The sequence below is a fragment of the Lepisosteus oculatus genome, unplaced genomic scaffold (genome assembly GCF_040954835.1).
Source record: "Lepisosteus oculatus isolate fLepOcu1 unplaced genomic scaffold, fLepOcu1.hap2 HAP2_SCAFFOLD_52, whole genome shotgun sequence".
Taxonomy (NCBI): Eukaryota; Metazoa; Chordata; class Actinopteri; order Semionotiformes; family Lepisosteidae; genus Lepisosteus; species Lepisosteus oculatus.
The window spans coordinates 899684-909222 of NW_027168064.1; the positions used below are offsets into that span (position 1 = coordinate 899684).

Sequence of the window (9539 nt, forward strand, 5' to 3'; positions counted from 1 at the left end):
CTTGAGCAAACTCTGAACCAGCTCTAAGGAAACTAATCCGATTAGACGTTACTTTGACTCATCCTTTAAGGGACCCTTGTTAATTGGAGAAATCAATGATTTCGAATGAATTCTGTATGCGTTAAAAGACAGCTATACACAGAAAACATGCAGGACACTGCTCATGATGTTTCCCGAGCCGAAACACAGTGCGTTTTTCCAAGCCATTTGACAAAGCCCGCCCACTGAAAACTGCAGCAGATCGTGTAAAGGCGTTCAACTTTGTAACTACTGCACGCACAGGAAGCAGAATAAATTCCTCTTTTCAAACTGTCAAAGGTATGCTGCAGGACATCGCACAATCTCTTTTGAACGGGGACAAACGATTTCTTATGGGGCGCAGTAAGTACAGACGTTTATAAAGCTCCACTCATGCCGACGATGCAGCATGAAGAAGCGCAACCTAACGTTTGACAGACAAAAGCCGGGGGCCGCTACGAGCAATATGAAATCAAACTGACAGCACACGGCGTTTCGCGCTGACTCAAAAGTGATCTCGACAGACGCTGTTCTCTGCATAACGCTGAAAGAGCTAAAGAGCGTTTCTGTTGAAACGTAACAAGCTCGTTTCTTTCTATCATGATGTCACCATGACAAAATCTGTCTTTAAACACCTTGCTCAGTCTCTGACGAGACTGTCAAAAATTGCTTTCGCCGATTGTATTGCAAACCGGCGGAAGGGGGGTATTGGGAAAAGTTTTCAACTAGTAATAATCGCGCCTCGGCTAAACCTCACAGGCTACGATACTGCCACTGCGCAAAGCTGACGGTTGCCAGGAAACCGCGGGGATCCTACGGAAATCGTTATCAATCGTCTCATGGCATGTCGTTGCTGTAACGCTTCATATTTGTCGTCTTCTTCTTCTAGCTTGAGGTTTTGAAGAATTTCATGACAGACAAGGGCAACGTCGGAAACAAAGGCCGTTGTGAGAAAACCGTTGCTTATTTTCAGCAGCAGGAATACAACCCTTTAAATACAAGATGACAGAACAATGACGAAGGGCATGCCGGGAGGAACTCATGCACTACAGAGGAAAGGGGGCGGGCACGTACAGTTCACATTCAAGCCGCAAGTACTCTTCTCGGATGTTGCATAAACAAATCCTAACGTCCTGAAAGCATTGCAGCATGTTTGTGTCCCACTTCCCGTGGTTGCACGACGACTGACACGAACGGACAAACACAATCTGTGGCGTTTAGAGTGACATAGTCTTGCAGGCATCGTGCTGTCTCACTGCAATACTATACCGCTGGAGGAAACAGCCCGGGTTCGATGAGCCTTGGAATGTGACTTGGAAAGTGAAGCCTTTTGAAAGAGGTAAAACACTGCTCAAAGGAACTGAGGGAGAATCTTACAGGGGATTCTGAGCAGTGTCTAAATAAATAAATTCTTCAGCGTCCGCGGATGGCATTTTGCAGCTGGAAACAGATGTCGACGCTTTTTGAACAGAGCACCAAAAAAGCGTCTTTTTTGAAGGTACAGGTATTGAGCATTGGTGGTTCAGTGGAAGAACTCTTGCCTGCCAAGTAAGAGGCTCGGGTTCGATTCCTGGCCAATGCAGTGGCTTTTGCATGCTCACCACTATACCACCAACACACGCCCACAGGATCCCAGCAGGACACCACCAGAGAATGATCACGATTTCGGAAGCTGTCTCCGGGACGTTCTGATTCCACACATCCTGAATAAATCATGATATTGTTAGTTGCTGTAGCTAGACGTTCAAATGAGTTTCATGGCCAGATGGACTGTTTCCTCCAGCGGTATAGTATTGCAGTGAGACAGCACGATGCCTGCAAGACTATGTCACGCTAAACGCCACAGATTGTGTTTGTCCGAATTTGAACTTTCACAAAATCATGCTAGCAGACAAATGCGCCTCAGAGGACTTAAGGCTGGCTTCAAGTTGGAATGATAAAGTCTCCCCGTCCGGTTAGGAAAAGGGAACTTTGTTAGACAGAAAGAAGGAAGTAACAATAACGGAGAATTGTGTGCAAGGATTTTAGAAGCTGCGCAGCCCTGCAGTTTCAATAGCCCTTTTATTCGTGTTAGATGCTGGAATTGCCTATTTTTGACGCTCTTACGAATGCGATGTCAACGAAAACAGAACAAAGCACAAAAAAACCCTCAAGCCCTGCAGTTGGATAGAATGCCGTTACACGTCCAAGCCGTATTTGACTTCATCCTACCATTGCAACACGGGGCGTATATGGAAACGAACACACGCTACGAATTGTCTCTAATCAGTCCCTACAGTTGTAAGGCGCCTGGAAGCATGCACCCCCATCATTAATCTTTGCGCATCTGTGCAAGGTAAACTCTGGAGCAGTCTTTGAAACGGCTCAAAGGAAACACGTGATTGATTCCATGTGCATCTGGTGTTCATTTCTTATTTACATTTAATTCAAGGGAAAGGCTTGGGTCAGTTTCAGACGGCCTCCAACAGCGAGATTCAAGCGCCCCACCTTCAGCCCAATCTGCGCCACCAGAACGCCAACGGCTCCTCTGGTCTCCGGGGTGCGGTTGTGACCCCGTAACCTAAAGTGTTGGTGGCAGACAAATGGAGACTAACAGGTGATGTCCTAGGACATGACTACATTGTGACACTCGGTGGGGATGGTGACCATTGCTTGGAAAAGAGTGCGAGGCCCCTTTAGAAAAACATTTTGTTAACAGGCATTCTGCCTCAGCCTAAACACCTATAGCTTGAAAAGCGCATGCTATTAGACAGGCACCTCTGCAAGACCTTAAGAGTCTCTTAAACTAGTGATAGTAAGGTGTTCCCAATGGGCGATGTTCGGCTTTCAAATCATCTCTCCTTGGAAGCGCCGAGATGCAGCTGTTTAAGGCTTAGAAGCAGCTGACTGTTTCACTACCTAGCTGATCACTGTCAGTCAGGGAGCTCAGAGGTGAAAAGCCTGTCTGAGAGACAATTCGCCGTCGATCAGTTCAATATGTTCCGTACCAGCTCGGCGCACCTGAGATCATCTTGGTAGCCGTGTAGCTCAGATGAGCGAGAGCGTGTGTGTGTGTACCACCGTGATTGGATGCCGGTCCTTCTCAGGTCACAGTAAACCTTCTGCTGCCTAACTTCCCTTATTTTTGGGGATCCCTTTGAAAAAGCAAAGGAAAAAAAAACTGGCTCTTCATCAGCGTGATCAACCTCACCCAGTGTGGCGCAGTGGCCTAATGGCTAAGGCACTGGCACTCTAAGCCAGGGATTGTGGGTTCGAGTCCCATCTGGGTTGCTCCTGTCCCCTTTTGAGAGTACAAATGTCCTTGCAATTTGCGAAGCTGCAACCCCACCTTACTCAGTGAGCGTCTCTGCTTTTCTCTCACATACAGTTGGGAGAAAAACTTTTGTAAACAGCCCTTCGGAATGATGTGGATTTCTGCATGAATGGCTCCTAACATGTGATCTTATCTTTATCTTAGTCATAATAATCAATAAAGAGAGTCTGATTTAACAAACAACACACGCCCAACATTTGACATTGCTGTTTTAACAAATGTTTTAAACAATCAAGGTCATTGATGGAAAAAGTACGTGAACCCTTATATTAAGGAGCTAGTGGAACCTCCTTTATTGACAAAAACCTCAACCCCCACTTTCTGTAGCGGCTGGTCAGACCTGAGCAGCGGTTAGGAGGTATTTTGGCCTATTCCTCTATGCAAAACTTTCAGTTCATGTATATTTTTGGGATGTCTTGCGCTGAACGGCCTGCTTCAGTTCATGCCACAGCACTTCAATGGGATTGGGGTCAGGACTCTTACTTGGCCATCCCAAAATACGGAATTTCTTCTGTTTCAGCCACTCTGTTGTTGATGTACTCCTTTGTTTTTGTCATGCTGCATGACCCAGCGTCTTTCGAGTTTTAGATCACAGGCAGACACCCTGACATTCTGCTGTAGAATTTCCTGATACATCTTGGAATTCATCGGTCCCTCGATGATTGCAAGCCCTACAGCCTCCGCCATGCTTCCCAGGTGGGATGAGGTTTTGGAGTTGGTATGCAGTGTTTTGTTGTCTCCAAACATAACGCTGTGCACATTTACCAACAAGTTCAACTTTTGTCACGTCTGTCCACAGAACATTGTTCCAGGAGTTGCTGTGGAACATCCATGTGGTCTTTAGCAAACTTGAGAGGGGCAGTGGTGGTTTTTTTGTTGGGGAGATCAGTGGTTTCCTCCGTGGTGACCTCGGATGATCACCACTCCTGTTCAGATTTCTTCTTATGGTGGACTCATGAACACAGACGTAAGACAAAGTCAACCACCTGTTCGCTAGATCCCATCCCCACTCAGCTAGTCAAAGATTCCCTCGAAGGACTGGCAGGACCTATAATTAGTATGATGAATGCATCGCTTGCGTCAGGCGTTGTACCTGATCAATTTAAGGTAGCAGTTGTTAGACCGCTCCTTAAGAAGTCAAATTTGGATCCACAAGTTCTTAACAACTACAGGCCTGTCTCAAAGGTCCCATTTCAATCTAAAAGTCTTGAGAGAATAGTTGTTGCCCAACGTCAATCGTATCTGGATTCAAATAATATAATTGAGAAATTTCAGTCTGGTTTCTGAAACTGCATTAACGAGAGTCGTAAATGATATTCTCTTAGCTACTGATGCAGGGAATGCAACAGTGCTTGTGCTTCTAGATCTTAGAGCTGCCTTTGACACGGTTGACCTCTCTGTTTTGTTACACAGGCTTGAGTTTGAAGGTTGGCTTATCTGGAACCGTCCTTCAGTGGTTTACTTCACATTTTACTCATCGTTTTCATTATGTTCAAATATCTAATAATTGTACTGCTTCATCAACGTCACCAGTTCAATTTGGGGTACCAGACGGATCAGTGCCGGGACCAATATTGCTCTCTCTCTCTACATGCTGCTGCTAGGTAGGATAATACGAAAAAATAATATGAACTTCCATTCATATGCTGATGACACTCAAATAAACATTTTGTTTACACCAAACGACAACTCTTCTATTATCACTTTAGTTAAATGCATTAATGAAGGAAAGACTTGGATGTGTGAAAACTTTTTGTTACTCAACTCTGAGAAAACTGAGGATCTGTTGATCGGAGGCAACAATACTGATAGGACTACTATAACTTCAGCACTTAACTCAGAGGATTTAAACATTTGCCTCAAAGAGACAGCACGTAACCTAGGCGGCATATTAGACACAAGGCTCTTAACAACTTGCATTGTTAAGTGCCTTGGGACAACCTTGTTGTGAAAGGCGCTATATAGAAATACATTGATTTGAACTGAATTGACAATGTAAAATGTTGTGTGTTGTTTGTTAAACAAGACTGTCTTTATTTATTATTATGCGTCAGATGAAGATCAGATCACATTTTAAGAGCCATTCATTTAGAAATCCAGATCATTCGTGTTTTAAAAGTCGCGGGAAAAGCGAAACGGGTGCTTTTCCTTTGTTGCGCAGACACACGACGACACCGTAGGCGGCAGGACTTGAAGCTTCGCGGGGAGACCCCGACGGCTTTCTAATCCATCGCCCTAACCACTCGGCCACGGCTGCAGCGCGCACTGCCTTCTTGATACAGTCTAACATAGAGTGCCGGGCGGCGGCGGAACCCTTTTTCAAAGTCGCTTTCGGTTTAACAACAACAAAAAAAAATTTCACAAAATGCATGCTAGCAGACAAATGCGCCTCGGAGAACTTAAGGCTGGCTTCAAGTTGGAATGATAGTCTCCCCGTCCGGTCAGGAAAAGGGAACTTTGTTAGACAGAAAGAAGGAAGTAACAATAACGGAGAATTGTGTGCAAGGATTTTAGAAGCTGCGCAGCCCTGCAGTTTCAATAGCCCTTTTATTCGTGTTAGATGCTGGAATTGCCTTTTTTTGACGCTCTTACGAATGCGATGTCAACGAAAACAGAACAAAGCACAAAAAACCCTCAAGTCCTGCAGTTGGATAGTTGGATAGAATGCCGTTACGCGTCCAAGCCGTATTTTCAAGACGTGATTCCCTGAGTCAAAAAAATTTGTAAGTTCTTTGGATGATCTGTGGACCGATCTTTCACGATGAAGAATTCCTTAAGAAGAATAGATCTCGGCCCACCATCCCAATGCCTCCATCTCAAAACAGCAACCTCCCACTGCCCTTAGTCTGCAAGGCAGTCCTTTCAAGTGCGATGATGACGCCGGGACCTTCGTTGCCTATTGTACGAGCTGAACTTTTGTGCTCATCAATTCAACGCTCTTTCCATCAACTCATCTTGTCTTTTGACGTTTCGTGTTTTGTGCTCCTTTGACTATCGGCATATCGGGTGACTGCAAACACTGAAGTTCTTGCTTACGGAGTGTGGAACAGTGTTTTCAAGTGATCGCTGTTCTGTCATGTTGACGCCGAGTGAATCTTTCTTTGGCAACATGGGCAGGCTGACAGCAAAAGTAATGGCAAATTTCTTGACTTATTTCTGAATGTGAATGTTCTTTAGAAAAGGGATGCGGCGTTGCTTCTCCCCCGTGTAAAGGTCACGCATTCCAGACGTGGTTATGAGCGAACAGTTGCCGCAAGTGTTTGAAAAGAGCAAGAGAGGAAGCAGCCCTGCCCCGTGTGAGGATCAAACTCAGGACCTTCAGATGAAGAGACTGACACGCTACCAACTACGCCAACGAGGCCAGCTGCAGTGCACAGCCGGAAAGTTTGCCTCATATGGATTTCAGTCGCCCGTTCCCTAATCTTTAGACGCCCTCTGCTGGATGTTGCATTTGCCTTTTGATCTCACCGATACTTTTTTGGTCTGTTTCTGTTGCGAGTCCGTTTTTCAGATCTCACCTAGCACAAGTCTCTCTGGCTGAAGTGGCCTCTCTGCTTCAGCATCGTGCCCTCACTCAGCCATTAAAAACGTCACTCGGACTTCTGACATGCTGACATGAAATGTCAAGAGAGAGTGGCGGAGACGCTTAAGGCAGAGAGAAGATGAAGAGGGGGCGTGGCTGCGAAATGATTGACAGCTGCATGACGCTCTCCATGCAAGGTGTGACCACAGGCTAAAGGACACCTTTCGGCACATCAAGCTCTAAGCACACACCTGGAGGACGTGGGAAACGATCCCGCTACCTCTCGCATGCAAAGCGAGCGCTGTACCATGCAAGCTAACCCCCCTCGCTGGGGCTCATGCCTCAGTGTCGCCTAGTGCCGCTTGTTCCCCTCTTACCGGGTGCAGTTCACTGCCCTTCGTCTGCAAGGCAGTCGTGTAATTGCGGCTTTCTTGACTTATTGATGAAGGTCTGACTGGACGAGCGAATGACGCCTCTCCCCCATCCTCAAGCTCGCTGACAGGATAAAATAGAAAGTGCTGCTGTGGCTCATTGGTTTAGGGGTATGATTCTCGCTTAGGGTGTGGGAGGTCCCGGGTTCAACTCCCGGCTGAGCCCTTGTGTGCTCTTTCTGTCCTCGTCCACAAGACTGGGAACTGATATCCACATCACCTTGCAGCATCTGCTTATGGCAAACAATGGAATGTGACTAATGACTGAACGAGCCTGGTGAATACTCATCACGTGGCACAATGAGAGCGTGCAGTCAGCTGTCCAAGGCAGCAACCTCATTGCTCGTTCAAAAGAACACGTACTGAAAACTCATCACCACTATGTCGTAAATGAGCACCGCGATCGCTTGTTGTCATGCGTCCTTACTTGGGAAATGCAGAAGCAAAAACTGCCCTCTCTCAGCCACCGAAACGTGTGCGGCTCGCCTTGCACTCTCTGCGCCTCGCATATTTATGGAGCTGTCTGCTCTTCTTTCTGTTGAAGTACGCAAGTTACGGGGCGTACTGCAGACTATGATGTGCTCAATGACAGCTTTCAAGATTTGAAAACTATGAGCTTGATGGCTCAAGTCAAACGAATGTGGTTGTTACGCAATTGATGATCAAACGCACATATTCTAACGATTCGTGAGAGTATGTTCTAAAGGTCCTTGGCTCGATCCCGGGTTTCGGCATTTTGTTTCATCGCTCCCTTTGTTCCTCTCTCCAGCGCCCCCTGCCTAAAATGACGCGTCCCTTTCTCAGCCCGAAACGCAAGCGATACACCAGCAACAAACCCTACAGGTTTCCGTAGTGTAGTGGTTATCACGTTTGCCTAACATGTGAAAGGTCCCAGGTTCGAGACCGGGTGCAAACAGCCTCTTCTTGCACGCTCCTGCACTTCACAGAGGTCTTGAACCACCAGTCATTTGTTCCCAATGTATTTCTGGTGCCTTCATGCACTCTTGTACCAAACGCACGTTTTTTCTGTACCTGGAGCCGATCATTTGCAATTGGGCTGTCCCGACAGACCAAGACGAGCTCTGTCGGCTCAAAAGCAGCGCAACACCTGCGAGAACAACAGAAAGATTAGTACCCAGCGGGGGCCTCTTAGTGAGCCCAAGATCTAATCAAGAATCGACTCCAGCAACAGGGCTGGGCGCATTGTTCCATACTCCGACCACTCTTGGTGTAAACAGGTCCCTCCTGGTCTCTGCATGAAATGCACTTTCCTGCGTTTGCTATGGTGTAACTGGCTTCCCCTGCATGGGCGAATGTGAAGAAGATCCTTAGTAAGTCATTGAAGAAACCCCGAGAAGAGGTCGGAGTGGCCTCTGTCGTTCATCAACGATCCAGTCAGGCAGTACTCCTCTGTAAAGCGCCGTTCGTTCACATCGATTGGCTTTTTTTTGCCTTCATTCATGCAAGTAGTAAAAGCAAACACCCCTATTCTGCCGTGACCCAGATTTGAACCAGGGTTGTTGCGGCCACAACGCAAAGTACTGACCACTATACGATCACGTCGAGTTACCGATACACACGTGGCAGGGCGGAAAAGGCTGTGCTCTCTTCGTGTGACATAAACGGAAAAGTCCTGACGTTGCATTTCAACTGAGTCCCAGTATACATCGACCCTTCGACACTCTGAGTGACAACTCTCTTGCGTGTTTTCTCATATTTATGTAGTTTGCTTGCATGATGCCGGGAACAGCAGGGTTGTTCGCTGCCATATGGTCTAGTGGTTAGGATTCCTGGTTTTCACCCAGGCGGCCCTGGTTCGACTCCTGGTATGGGAACGTGTCAGTTTTGCCTCCTGCTTTCCAAAAGATCAGCACCGTGTACGAAGGAGCCGCATTAAAACTACTCGAACGTGCAAAACGTGCGAGAAGAGGGGGCGCTTGTTTCCAGCCGAAACTTCTCGCGTGTGAGACCAGCTGACCATCGCTGCAGGAGGTGGGAGGGTTACTCTGGTAGACAGGGCTGACCTTCGGCAATAGGATTTATACTCTCCAAGATGATATTTGCACTTTCTGGAGAGGCGATTTTCTCCACGTCAGTAGCCCGATTTCGTCGATTGCGTGGAGAGGGCTGTAGAATGTGACGCCGCCTTTCCTGCTCCGTCCATGAGAGGCGTGCTGGTCTCTGGAGAGAGAGCACGGTCCATCAGCGCACTCCAATAAAGGCACTGGAAGCAGCTGAATCGCATTGGCGAAGC

General features: G+C 47.1%; 2 non-coding genes across 2 annotated transcripts; one reads left to right on the top strand and one right to left on the bottom strand.

Moving 5' to 3' along the window:
- Positions 1-662: 662 nt before the first annotated feature.
- Positions 663-804, bottom strand: LOC138230868 (U4 spliceosomal RNA). Its single transcript, XR_011186462.1, has one exon. It is a non-coding gene; the product is annotated as a U4 spliceosomal RNA (small nuclear RNA).
- An 8244-nt stretch (positions 805-9048) lies between these two features.
- On the top strand, positions 9049-9120 carry trnae-uuc (transfer RNA glutamic acid (anticodon UUC)). Its single transcript has one exon. It is a non-coding gene; the product is annotated as a tRNA-Glu (tRNA).
- The last annotated feature ends 419 nt before the right edge of the window (positions 9121-9539 follow it).